At 40.0% G+C, this 14714-nt stretch overlaps 1 long non-coding RNA gene across 1 annotated transcript; it reads left to right on the forward strand.

Moving 5' to 3' along the window:
* The first annotated feature begins 10440 nt into the window (after nt 1-10440).
* LOC124859826 lies at nt 10441-10898 on the forward strand. Its single transcript, XR_007036199.1, has 2 exons — nt 10441-10730; nt 10803-10898. It is a non-coding gene; the product is annotated as an uncharacterized LOC124859826 (long non-coding RNA).
* The last annotated feature ends 3816 nt before the right edge of the window (nt 10899-14714 follow it).

Raw genomic sequence — 14714 nt, forward strand, 5'->3', positions numbered from 1 at the left:
CATGGGCTAGTTTTTCAGCGTCACTCCTGGATAGGATATTTCTAATTTTGGCAATGTTCCGGAGGTGAAAGAAGGAAATCCTAGAAACCTGTTTAATATAGGATTTAAATGACATGTCCTGGTCAAAAATAACACCATGGTTTTTTACTTTATTACCGGAGGTCAATTTAATGCCATCCAGGTTAAGTGATTGACTAAGCAGTTTCTTTTTTAAAGACTCCGGTCCAAAGACGACAACTTCTGTCTTTTCTGAATTTAGAAGCAAAAAATTTAAAGTCATCCAAGTTTTTATGTCTTCAAGACATGCTTGTAGTTTGTTTTTTATATAGCACCAATTCACAACACATGTTGTCTCAAGGCACTTCACAACAGTCAGGTACATACATTTCAATTAATCCTAACCATTGAACAGTGCAGTCAGAGTTAGTTATTTATTGTTGCCAGCAACCTGCCACTAAAGCTGCTTCTTCTTCCTTTAGTTGAAACTATATAAAAAGCTAACAATAACCCACCTAAAATACAGTTTTATTTCCAACAAGGTTATTCCAAAGAGGTATAAGATGTAAACTTATCCCTAGTACCAATGATGGCACTATGGTGACATTACTTTCTACACATCTCTGTTTTCTGTCGGGCCATAGGTGGGAAGAGGGGTCTGAAGTCAATCCACCACTGAGCCACCAATCAAGGAAATGACAGCCCCATAAAGGTTAACTTAAAAAATGTTAAGCCAACTTTGGCTGTCTTAAGACTAGCTAGCCACTGCACTTAGGGCGAAACATTCAATGACACAGAGCGTAGAGTTATTTCATAATTGTCCATTTTCACCTTTAACACTATTGAATGTGTCGCGCTGAAATGAGCCAAGACAACACTGGGAATGAAATTTCGCTATGGTTGTTTGGTCACCAGCCAAACCCTTGTGGTTTAAGTTTTTCTAAAGTAAAGTAATGATATTAGGCATATTTTTCTTCATAGGTTTCTCAACCTTCAAAACATTTTAATTTATAGAACTGGAAATTAACTTTTTATGCATAGCGCTCAAAATTGAACCACCTGTTTCACTTCATGCGTCCTCTGATTCTGCAAAGCATGGCTTTATTTTTGAAAACTCACATTTGACTGGGCATGGCCAGCTCAATTGCTGATTTATGAATTACCTGGAGTACATTAAAGAGGGTGTTAGGATTATGATTGTTGATTAATTAATATTTGTCAAAAATTATAATTGAAAATCATAATTTGACTAAATTAATTTCCTAACCAAAAATCCTTATTTATGAATCGAAGCCAGAGATGTCCTTTGGTGTTGTAATTGTAGCATAAAGCCCTTGATAATTACAACCGTTACATACTCAGTAATAATTGATGACTATTACTATATGTCACTGTTTAATCAAACGTTTCTGCTGAAACGTGGGGAAGTTTGACCTTATTTTGACTGACAAATCACTCTTGTACAAAATAAACACAAACATCTCGTTATCTACGTGAACATTTATTAAATCAACAGTCCTGATACAATCCGATTCAATAATCTTCACCTAATCAAACATGTAAAGTCCTACACAAAAAGGGTAAAATACCTAACAAAAATACCTAACTAAACAAATAAAACAAAACAGCAGTGGGTGTGTATGAAATCAAACCAGCAGTTATGGCAAACAAATGATAATGTGGCACGGAGCGGAGTTTCGGGGAAGCCACTCCCCAAAGTATAGCTCAGCGGGACACAGGCATTCATAAACTTCCCCCAAGCAAAGTTGTAAACCCAAGAAAACAAAGTGTAATAAACTGTTGGCGGCAAGCTAGTAACACGAGGTTTAAGACAAAGAAAATGGTTGATTTTCACCATAAGGTTATTATAGCAGTCCAGTTTCACAGCACACCTGCGCTCAGGTGTTCGCACAGTAAAACACAACTTGCGAGACTCGGCGGCCTCCGAAATTCAACAGCAGTCAAGTTTAAAAAAAAGGTTGCATGCACATACAATTCAAAACACATTACACCATAAGTGGCGAATCTAATCGCACTAAAATCCTATTTCTACCCTGCCCAGACTACTTTACTAAAAATAAAATAATAAAACAGAACGGAGTTACTTGGTGGAGTCTTCCTTCTGGGGCGAGAGTGAGAAAGGGAGTTACTGTGCGTCCGCAGTTAAACTCCAAGAAGAGCGGTCAATCTCTGTTAGGGTTATGAATCTGAGAATATTATTTAATATTTAATATTAATATTTTAATATTTTATCAAATAATATTTCAGTCTGTTAAGGGTTGTCCTGTGAATACCAGCCCAGTAAGGCGATGGTATTACGACAAAATAGAAAGGTGTGAGACGAGCTCTGACATTATTGAACAGCATCAACTCTGCACACACATGGAATGAATTCACACAATTTCTTAAAATACAAGAATTTATTAACAAAAATAAGTCAACTCAAAGTCAAACATATTTCAATTAACAAACTCTTTACTATGCTAAAACAATCCAACTAACTCCCAAGCAGAATTAAATAATATGGAAGACTAATAGGCTATGTACAATATAAACAAGTTGATTAAAGATGATTGAAACCCATGACCAAACGAGTGATGCAATATTACCATGCAATGTTTATGTTTGAGAACCAAGGATTATCTTGAAGAATTTGGAAATGAAGTTAAGTTAGTCTTGGAACCAACTTAGGCAATAATCAGCAAACATTTAGACAACCATTCACAATGCAAGATCAGATAAAATATTATTTTAATAAAATAATGTTTTAAATAATGATCTGCTGAATAAAACCAACCTTCTGGATGACTATTTCTCAACGGTGTCTAATTAGCTGCCTTTATTTATTAAGATAATATTTGAAGAATTATTAAAGGAGTAGTTTGGAAAAGAGCCAAATCTTTCTGGAGCAATGGGGCTTAATGGTGTTTACTTAGTTATCAAATTTAGTGAAATAATGTTTAGGGACTATTATTCACTAGCTTGAAAACTAACAACCTTTCTGTTAAATATTCTTTAGCACCAGAATGAAACACATACCTTTAAAATACCAGGGTTAATAAAAGGGTTAAAATGCGTAAGTGCGGACAGCGCGTTATGATCAACCTTCTGTTTAAAATCACCCTTTAAATAAAGTTTTTCTCAACTTTAAAAACACACAAAGAACACAACCTGAGCACGTGTGCTGCAGATAGTCTGCTAGCACCAAGATAGCTGAGTTCAACACAAACAAAACCAAACTTCATAGAATGTAAAACGTTTAGATCATTTCAATCTAAATCACTTCTATATTATTCTGCTCTGCCCAAACCTAACCTCTGACCATGCTGAGGAGTTGTCCGGGTGACGACAAAGTTTGAAGAAGGTATCCACAGTGAACAGTGGTTAGCTACAGCTAACTTCCTTAGCTGCGGAGGGGTTTGAAGGTGCGGCTTGTTGTGTGAACAAAAGGGGTTAGCTTCCAGCTAACCTCTGCAGCTGTGGATGAAAGACGGCTCATTGTGTCCGGCAACCACACTGCATGTTAACACGGTAATGTGCGTTCCTTTGTCCTCCTTGGGGAACAGCTGCAATTGGCGTCGTGCTGGGAACTCTCTGGAAATAGTTTGCTTCTGCAGATCTCAGAGAGAGCAGTCAAGCAATACTTGTACCTTGATAACCCCGTTCATGAATGAAAATCACCGGATACGCAGACAGTGATTTATTTCTACTCATCTTGTGCATATGATCGCATGATCTTATGACACCCTTGGATCCAGTTGAAGAGTTTATGTCTGTTTGCCAGCAAAGAGACATCAGCGCGCTGTTCCTCTCCTATCCCGATAAACACCGGTGTGGAAGAGGTCAGCTTGTTGGAGAGGGGGTGCTCTTATTCAGACAGTGGCATCATGGGAAGTCTACTGCTAACCCCCTTTTCTCAGTTGCTGGAAGTCAGTTAAATGCAATTTATTTTGAAAGTCCCAGAAAAGTGTGTACCGGAGTTTTAATGTTGTTCCCATGGCTGGGTCCCAACATCTCCGTCCTCTGGCCTCCTTGGCGAAAGGGGAAAATATGATCTGACCGTCAGCAGTAGACTGGAACAAAAACAAGGGTGGCAATCCGTCTCCTTGAAACTCCGTGGTTTTTTGGTTACATGTTAAACTCACGTCTTTGATTGGCAAAGTGAAAACTTACAAGCCTTCTTATTCCTGTAAGCTTAATTCGCTTAGTTTTCTCATTGGCCAACGAGGAGAATGAAATGAAATCCACATGGGACCTCTTCTCCAGAATGCTGCTTCAGTTGCGTGGTAACCGAGTCTAGGTCCCAAGCTGGAAGCACCTCCTTAAAGGGCCACCTTCCTATATAGTGTCCTGTGACGTCAGACTTGGGACGCCCCGTCATCAGCCACAGTGCCCACTGGGATTTGTAGTAGCAGACTATACTGGGATACAAAATGGCCAAAAATGGCAGAAGGCCTGCTGGCGTCCAGTAATGTGCAAATTGTCCAATATTCAGCAAAACATGGTCCAACAAGGGGCTTGTCCTTGTGAGACGATTTTGTGAAAATAACTTGTCTATGATAGGTTTATGAGCATTTTTTGCACACTAAGGGCCAGATCTTCAAAGATCCCAAATAGCGGGTGCTAATTTGAGTGTACTATAAATAAATTGCCTGTGCAATAAGTGGCCGTGTTGCGTGCGATTTTCAAAGAATACACGTGCAATGGATAACAGGTACAAAACAGGTGGATACCGCCCTACTTGCTGGAACAACATGAAAAACAAACAGATCCTCTGCTGTGTTGCCTGAAATATGCAGGGATTGTCATTATAAATGATCCAGTTGCTGATTTTTTCCATCTGTTCCATTTGGCCCTTGCTTCTCTGGACTGTTACAGTTAGTTAACTTTTGTTGTGCTACTCACAGCAGATTTGTCTTCTGCCCTGACGAGATTAATTTCTCCTATTTTGCGTGCCGTAACTCGCAACAACTTGGGCAATAAATATTAACAATATAAAAGACAAATATGTCTGTTAGTTAATTTGTATCCCTTGATCTTTTAATTATTTTCCGAGACTCTCCGGGTTCTGCTGTTTTTTTGAGAGTATATGTTTGAAGAGTTCAGAGTTTATGTTTGAAGAGTTCATAAACAGCCACAATATTAAAGCCTGAACATAATATTAGCAAAATAAAAATATATTGTTTTAGGAGTTGGCAATCTGTATATTATAGCTTTGCTAATTTTAAAACATAGCGTCACATAACTGTCCTGCAACAAAGTTAAATCAAACATCTATGTACGTAAATATATTTTTCAATGATTTTACTAAATTCATTTTGTTTGTTTTGCCAATATTTGTACGATATACAACGTGTTTGATTGTTTAAATAGTTTTTTGGTGACACAAAATAATTTTCTACTGCATAAACAAAACCCTCCCCTGGCATATGTTCACATTTAAACAACGTAATCAAACTGATCCAGCTCCAATTGCCCATCAATGACATAATGTTACTGTCAATAAAGCAACGTGTTGTGTTTAGTGACAAGGTTAAAGCATTAACTCTTTGTCACCACATGGCAAAGCTGCCTTGAAATGGTGATTTTCACCTGCTAAGAAGTGATTTTAGCATCCAGTTTGCAAATGAAGGAATTAATCTGCCTTATAATGTCTATAGTTCTTTCCTATTAATTATATTATCAACATCAAAGCACAGTGGGTGTTTTGCGTGATGTGCAACTACAGGGTGTGCACACTTGATCAGTTATGAGCACATTTTGCCATGATCAGGTTTGTGCACGTTCAGCAGATGATCACTGACAGTGATGTTACGCAGGTATGATGTTGAATGAAGGGTTGCAAGGAGTTATACCATAAGAGAAATATCATGGCTTTTGTTTGGGATTGGCTCCAAATCAGAGCTTAGATAATCATACATAGAATCCTCTATTCTCATCTATTTTTAATATTTTTTATTTTTGATAACCTCAATCTGTGGCACTTGTACAGAAAATTCATTCTCCCTGTCATTCTATCTATGCCTCCTTCTGGCAAAAGTGACAGCAGACATATTTGCGTCCCAGTTAGTACCTGCGTTTCAAACGTGCTAAATCCACACACAAAAATTGCTCCCGCAAACCATTTCAGGCTTTGAAAATCGCATTACGGGTGGTAAGGGATGACATTGGCATATCCTTGCCCTATGAATTTGCGCATTTGGGTCATTATTATATGTTTTGCATATTCATGAAGTCAGACACGCTAAAAGGTTTGCGCCCACAGTTCCGCTGATTTTGTAAACACAGTCTTGTTTTTAGATCAGCTTTGCTGACGCAAACAGGTTGCGTGCTGTTTTGTACACACAAATCTTTTTAAGATTAGGACCTAAGACTTTGAAGTTGTGAAATTAAGGTACCGTTTTCCCCATGTTTTTCTTCCTTATAAAAGTGTGGCCAATATGTTTTTTTTTCCTTTACATTTATCCAAACTATAGCAAAGGCTTAGACTCAGTCTGCTACAGTTTGATTCATTGTCAACATTTATACAGTTCTGCATTGTTGGCTTCAGAGCTTATGGTCCATCTGTGATGCAGATTTAGTTGCTGTAAACCAAGGTGATTTAGAGAGACAAAAACACAAACACAAACAGTGAAATGTTTGTGTATATGTAAGACATGGAGAATGTGATCAAGAAATGGAGAGAGGTGTAATGCTAAAGCTGTCTCTTTCAGCTCTGAGGGTCATGTCAGTCTGATCTCATTATCCAGCACTTAGTCTTACAACAAACAGCCACTGGCCTCCTTCCTTTCTGTCCATTGCTCCATCACGCCATCCCTCTTTTCCTCCATCTCTTCCTAACAACTAGCAGTGCTCATGTCCTAACAACTCGCTTGGCTCACTTACAGTCTAATGACTGCCACTCCTTATAGCCCGTGCTTCAAATCCCATTTATCTCCACTATTGTAGGCTTGCATTCAGACCTTTCTGTTTCTAATGCCCTGGGAGAGGGCATTAGAAACAGAACTGGGCAGGCACAGTGGGTAGAGAGAGAGAGAGGAAAATATCACAATGCCAGAGAACTTCCTCCTGATGTCAGCTACATTTGCTAATAAAGCTCTCAGGTGTTTCAATCAGTCTCAACCTCAAAATAGGCATGTGCTCATTTCCTCTCTTTCCTTTCTTGCTATATTTTTTGCCAGCCTCAAGTGGCCGGGTGTTTGGCAGATGATGATCTCCCCGTTGCTCTTCCACTTGCGTCCTCTTTCTTCCCTTCTGTGCCCCCTTTCCTCTCTGTCTTTGTCCTGAGTGTTAATGTGTTAGATGGAGGTCTTTCACCCTGCAAGCACCATTACAGTCATTTCCTCTGTAATGTGAATGACGGCGATCCATTATTTATCTCAGACTTGCTCATTATTCCCTAGCCCATTGCATACCCCCCCAGACAAGGCTCTCACAGCCACTCCAGACATTACTTTATTAAGAGGGCGAGGCTGCTGCGGGCTTTCATCAACAACACCACATTAATGCAGGTGTGGTGAGTGGATTGGTGAGGTTCATCATGGGAGAAGAATTAGATAGCACTCAAGTAAAACAGTCTTTCTTAAGAGCTACAGTTTTTGTGACTTGGTTGAATTAAAATCTGAAGGTGCAAGTCTACTCACTGTTAAGCAAACACTGATGAGTCTCGAAAATTCATAAAAATATATACTACTGTCAGGAAACGTGAATCATAATATCACCTTTGTTATGTAAAGAGTTTTACATTCTCTATACATACTTTCCACTGATGGGTAAATGATTGTTGAAATTTGAGCTCTGTGTACAGATGTATTGTTTTTTAGTTGTAAAAACATGTCATTCAAACAATAAAAAGATACCTAAAATTCTATTCCTGATAGATGTAAATTAAAAATGGATTTCATTTAACCAAGAAGTTTGTTTTTCATAAGAAATGAGAAAGACATTTCAAAATACAAAAAAAACAATATAAAAGTGTCTCAATTATAAAATTCCTTTTTGGTTGTTTTCATTTATTTAAATGGCATTTTGTTTTAATTATGATATTATTTATAATTAAAATGATGTATGGGCAAGGTGATGGAGCAGGGGTTAAGTGCACAACCCATGTATAGAGGCTACAGTCCTCAACGCAGCCATCATGGGTTCGAGTCCTGGTCTGTTGATGTTTCCTGCATGTCTTCCCTTCTCTCTTTCCACCACATTTCCTGTTGGTCTGTTTACAAGATAAAATCCACAAGTGCCAGAAAAATAAATAAATTAAATGATCTATACTCTTCTTAACAATTGATGAAAAAAAACAACAACAAAAAAACATTTGAATTCCAGCAATCAAACACTTCTCACAATTGCTGACAAACTTTTATCATGTTTTTTATGATTTATCTTTGGTGATGAGCTCCACATCTTTGACGTTCAAAAGCCTCTATTCCATCACCCTAGTGTTTTTCAGATTTAAATCAAGTAAAAAATGTAAAAAATTACTTCCAGCTTGAAGAAACATGTTGGTGAAATTAAAATATTAGTCATAACCTAAATTAACAAGGGGTATGTATCATTTTGAGATCATTTTTAGCCACAAAGTTGTTCAGATAATTATATTTCAACAACTGCTCTGTAAGAGTAGCAGCTGCTGGGCACTCTGCTTGTACTGCCTAGTTAAGATAGCTGAGGCGCTATCAGTGAGTTGCCTCATTATTGTCTAGAGCAGGGCTGGCCAACTCCTTGGTCCAACAAAACTAAATCAAATGGCTGAATTACCTCCTCAGTATGTCAAGTGACTGTCAAGTTCTGCATAGGCCTCGTAATGAGCTATACATTTGATTCAGATGTGTTTGGACCAAGGAGACATCTAAACGTTGCAGGACACCGGCTGCAGGACACCGGCCCTCGGGGATTGGAGTTTCGCACCCCTGCTTTAGGGCCAATTTATTGGATCTTTAGGGTTTGTTTATTCAAGTCAACTTTATTTAGGCAATATACTGTTCCTAAGAATTAAACATAACTGCGGTGATTGACTCATACAGGGCCCAGCACACATATTATCAACCTGGTAATTATGTGCAAAAAGCCTTAAAGTAATTTTTGATTGCAGTAGAATATTTCACTCTCAATTTTGTTGAAATATCAAACCTTTTATTTGAGTAAAAGCATTCAATGGGGAAGAAAATGTTTTTTAGCATTAAATTACGTGTTCAACACATAAAACTGTAAGTGCTAGTTCCTTGCTTATTCTTTCTTCATCTTGCTCCACAACTTTTCTATTGTATTGTGGTCTATTGCGTTAAGGTCTATCACCTAGGGCACTTCTTTTAACAAAAACCGTTTTAGTTCTCAGTTGTAGTGGGTTTGTAGTCAGACTGCTTTTGACTAATTGTAATAAACTAGCTTGTCACCTCATGCTGGTAAACAATTTATGTAGAAAGCAAAAGAGACTGCCCACATTGGCCAAAGTCCAATCTCTAAGCCATTAGCTATTGTTCCAAGTGTGTTGTACAAATTCAAACAAGACACCCACTTCCAAATCAACCAAGATAGCAGGTGCTGATGTATTAAGTGAAAAAAAAAAGAAAAAACAAACAAGACCAAAAGGGTACACTTTGAGAAACCATTAACAGCTTGTTTATTTAACAAAGGGGAGGGTTTTAAGAATAATGGACAAGTTACTGTTACTGGTAGCCTAGCATGAGCACCTCAATTTCGTTGACTATTCTATTCTATTCTATTACTATGTTCACATTGCTGTTTTATATGAGTAAAATGTTCAGTTTAGTACAAAGCACTATAAACGTTTTTTCAAACAACAAAATGGTGTCATAAAGTTATGTTGATTTAGTTGTGTTTGAAAGCATTTTTGTACATGTTTTTGCAGTTGTTTCTATGTTTGAAATAAATATTTTTGAATAAATAATTCTGTAAATTTTACTTCTTTTTTAATCTTTCACATTTTCTTCCATCATATTGGTAACACTAGGCCTTTACCTTTATTTCAACAAGGGACACTTTGCTTGCATAATTTAATCAAAAATGATTTCATGACTTAGGTATGGTACTGTGGAGTTTAACAGTCTGATGGAGAGCTGGATGCTCATTAAGCCCCCTTACCTCTGATTTTTCCAAATAAAATCCAGTGCGATCAGTCAACTTCAGAAGAAACCTAAGCAGCATAGTGAGTCCAACTATGTGGAAGGAACAAAGCAGACAGTACAGGGAAATAATTGTGCAATGTTAGGGTATACTCAATGTCCCAAACTTTAAAAGTTACTGTTGGACTTGGGAGTATTATTCTGTGCTTGTCCACCAGAGGTCCTCCTGGAGCCACTGGTGACTCTGCTAACAGGTGTTCCTGATCGTTGGCTGATTGTGTGTACCTGGGAAGAGTATTTAGGAGCCAGCCACTGGCTGTTTTTGCCCATGTGCCAGTGAAACTGGCACATGATCTGACCTGAGCCTGTGCTAAGCTTGTTTGTTTTTCTGCCTTCTGTTAGTACCTGTGAGGTGTGGGTAGTTTCCTCTCTACCTGGACCCGGACACCCAGTACTTCTTTCTACAGTTTGTGAACTTTGGATTACCACCACTAGACTGTGGTTTGGTTCCTAAACCTCCTAAGCTCCTACCTCTGTGTGGACTCAGACCTGCTGTGGACCATTCTTACTGGACAAGCATTCTGGATTGCCTGACTCCCAAGCCCAGTGGTAAAGATCTCCCCCCATGTATTACTACCTGTGATCAAAGTAAGCAAGACTCTTTGGACTTTGTGGATTTATTTCCTTATGGCCAGAACTAACCTGAGCTTCTCTCTTTAGAGAACCCGAGAAGTCTGAAGAACCTGCCTGAGCATTTCCTACCGGGTTTCTGGTGTTACGTGAAATACTGACTGTTAATAAACATTTGAACCTTTACTGGTCTCCTGAGTGAGTTTGCATGTGGGTCAAACAAATCCCCAAAGAGATGACAGTTACCAAGACATGCCCACTCACCTCACTTGACAGGCCATACCAGGAAAGCATTAATCAAAGAAACAGCCAGGAGGCCTGTGGTGACTATTGAGAAGACTCTGTTGAGAGGGCAACTAGTACATTAGTCATGCTTTCTACATTCTACATCTGCCCTTAATGGAAGAGCAGTAAAAAGAAAGCAATAAGTCCTGTTTGGAGAGGATACAACAAAAATGAGGAAGGTATGCTCTCATCAGATGGAACCAAAGTGTAATCCTTTGGCCTATATAAATGTTAAATGTGGTGGAAAATTAACTATGCACATATGGTGGGGCGCTGGTGGTGTAGGGGTTAGCGTGCGACCACATGTGGAGGCTATAGTCCTCGGGGCGGCCGTCCTGGGTTTGAGTCCCTTTGCCAAATGTCTCCCCCTCTTTTTGCCCCTCATTCCTGTCTGCCTACTATCAAAAAATAAGGGCCTCTAGTGCTGAAAAAATTATTTAACAAAAAACAAAAACTATGCACATACACCTGAACTGTCACATACCTCTGAGAGATATGGTGATGGCAGCATCATGTTTTGGCAATTCTTTTATTTTGGATGGACTGGGGAGCTGGTTGGACATAATAAGAGTGCTCGATCTAAATACATGGCAATCTTGCAAGAAAACCTGCTAGAGACTTGAAAACACTTGAAACTAGGACATAAGTCCAACTTCTAGCAAGACAGTGACATCAAACATACACCAGAGTTACTATGGAATGATTTAGATCAAAAGATATTCATGTGTTAGAACCGTCAAAGGCCAGACTTTAATCTTAGAAATCAGTGGCTTTTGTACATGGCCCCTCTTCGAATGAGGATGGGGGTCATTGGAGACTAGGGTTGATGCGGGGAGTCAGGGTCCAGGCCAGGCTCGCTCAAGTTCAGGCACGAGCCCGGGCTAGCCTGGACCAGGTGCAGGCGCTGGGGCTGCCTGTCTCCACCCCCAGAGGGAAGGGGACCACCTCCTCGATCTGTGAGTTGGTTGTCCCTATGGGGTATCGGCACCTGGACCTGGAAGTATAGGGTGTGTATGGAGAGTGTCCATTGTTGTTTGTCTTTACGTTGGGTGTGAGTGTTTTTATGTGTCATGAGGGTGGGAATGTGTGATTGTGACTGTGTGTGCCTGTTTTTTGTGTCAGGTTGGGAATAGGCCCCCCATCAAATGGGGGGGGGCTATTCCCTCCCCGCCACACTACCTGCCAGTGGTTGGTGTCTCTGTCTGCCGGTGTAGTTGTGGTTCTCGGTATCTGGGGCTGGGTGCTTTATAGTGTGCTGGCTCAGCCACCGGGAGTGAGCTGCTTGCCACTCCCGGTGGCTGCTTGCCAGGGCCTGGACCCCTGGGCTCTGTCGGGCCTCTGCTTGGGGAGTGATATGTCCCGGGGTATCAGGTCTCTGGGTCCATGGCAGGTTCCGCTCGGGCATACACGGCTGCTGGCAGGGCTTGTGGGCTCGTCACTGCAGCACCCTGGGGCCTCTGCACTGTGGTTGCTGTGTGGTTCCCCTGGGACTCTCCCCTGCTCTTCTCTGGGGGGATTGCGGTAGTCCCAGTGGTGGTTCCCCTGGGGTTCCTGTGCTCTGGGGGGCCTTTGGATGTCTGTGGCTCAGATCTCCTCCGTATCTGTCCTGAGTCCAAGGGGGCAGGTCTGTGGCTCCTCACACTAGCTATTGCATATTTTTGTGGAGAAACCTTGTATACACAAGCGCGCTCACACTCAGACCCACAGGTGTTTAGATTCAGGTGTGAACAGATACACAAATGTTCTATATTGAGCCGCATTTACCACTAAATACATCTTGCATTGATAAGTACCGTGCACCTTTTGGTAAAAAAGCTGGTAATATGAATGTTACTGCAGGTGTAGAAGCAAGCAGGGTGTTATGGTGTATTCTCTTCATCCTTCTTTCTTTCCTCCATTCTTTTCTCCTTTTCTACTCTTTTCCTTTTTGCCCACCCTTTCTCTCTTTCGTGCTTCCATTTGTTCCTTTTCATTTCTCTTTGTGTCCCTAACAACTGAAATGATCCCAAAGCAGTTTCTAATAAAGTTTCTTAATATAAATATCGAGCAGAGCTTTAAAGCATTAGCTGTAATGCTCCACTTGTGAAAGTTAATCTGTTGGGCTTTTTCTTGGCACTCAGACAACAATTCTGAGCGCTACTCTGCCGGACAGGACACGGTTTGCGTGTCCTGTCCGGCTGACTAAAAAAAAGAAATCTGTGGCAAAACTAGAAATCTGATGTTCACAGATGCTTTTCATCAAATCTGACTGAGCTTGAGCTATGGACCAAACAGTATTGGTCAAACTATTCTGTCTTCAGTTCAAAATTGGTAGACGGATACCCCATACCCATGGATTTTTAAAATCCTTTCAAAATCCTTTTCAAAATTTCAAAGTTATGTTTAATATAAAAGCAGATATACATTTTTATTGGCATGCCATTTGCAAATGTAAAAGTCAGTTAACTGCATGTTGATTGTAGATGCTGTTTCTCAGTTTGTTTTCTAACAGCAGGTTCATTCATTAAAAAAAAAAAGTCAATTCAAGAGGAAAACAAAAAGAGAAATGTTATAAGTGTAGTATTTAAGAAACTACCACAGGTCAGACCGAACACTGCAAGTCAGGCTATTATATAAACATTTCCCTTATCCCAGATGTTGTGCTTAATAAAAGATCACACATACAGAATGTTCTTTGCTAAAACTGGTAATCATTATAGGATATTAATGCCCTCCAAACCTAATAAATCTGAAGCACACACATGACCTCTTTTGGCACTGAGATGCATTACATGTTTTATCTACCATCAAACTCGCCCACTCTGGATCTCTGTACTGGGATCCATCTTTTATCACTTATTTTTAACCTGATACCACACGCTCACCCAGTCTCCTCCCTCCTCCCTCCAACCCTACTTCCTGTATCTCTTACAAGGCTGCATTCACACCTTCTCTGCCATCACAAACCTCCCCTTTTTTTTCCCCGCTGCTTGTGACATCAAGTGCAATTGGAGACTTGAGGGATTCCAGTAAGAAAGTCTTTTGACGGTGCTGTCTGACAGGCCTCAGTCACAGTCTCTAACCCTGTCTGGTGCAGAGGTATACACACATGGCAAATTAATCCCTTTGCCCTGTCTGCCACACATAGCGCTCATGTCAAAAGTGGTGCTCTGCACGGAGTGTTGGGGTGACATTTCGGAAAGACAGACACACTGTTGGAAGCCATTACTTTCAGAAACAACACACGGAAAGGAGGCGATAGAGAGTGGCATTACCTAATAAATAGAGAAATGTGGGAAACTGCAGAAAGAGGGGATACAACAGGCAGCCTAACGAAGGGTAAACGAAGGGACACAAATAAAGAAGCTAATGAGACAGATGCATCAACCTGCTGTGACCTTTTCCTCTTTATCTAATCATGCATGCCTTATTATGGTTTTTTATTCACCGTTTACCATTAATAATAGTTGTAGCTGTCTCTGCAGCCCCCATGCAGCACTCAAACAGATTACAGCCTCAAATCAAAGCCATTTGTTTTACTAAGTCTCATTTGTTTCTGTGGGTTTTTCATCTATTGATTGCATTCATCTCACCCTAAATATTCCTACTGAGCGGCATCACGAATCTAATTCGTATGAGGTGATGAAATAGTTTCAAGACGTCTTTTTTGACGGAAAGAAGAATCTACAGAAAGCAGAGATGTCCACATCGTTTTTCCCCAAGTCTTAAGTCTTTGAG

The sequence above is a fragment of the Girardinichthys multiradiatus genome, chromosome 23, assembly GCF_021462225.1.
Source record: "Girardinichthys multiradiatus isolate DD_20200921_A chromosome 23, DD_fGirMul_XY1, whole genome shotgun sequence".
NCBI classification, from domain to species: Eukaryota; Metazoa; Chordata; class Actinopteri; order Cyprinodontiformes; family Goodeidae; genus Girardinichthys; species Girardinichthys multiradiatus.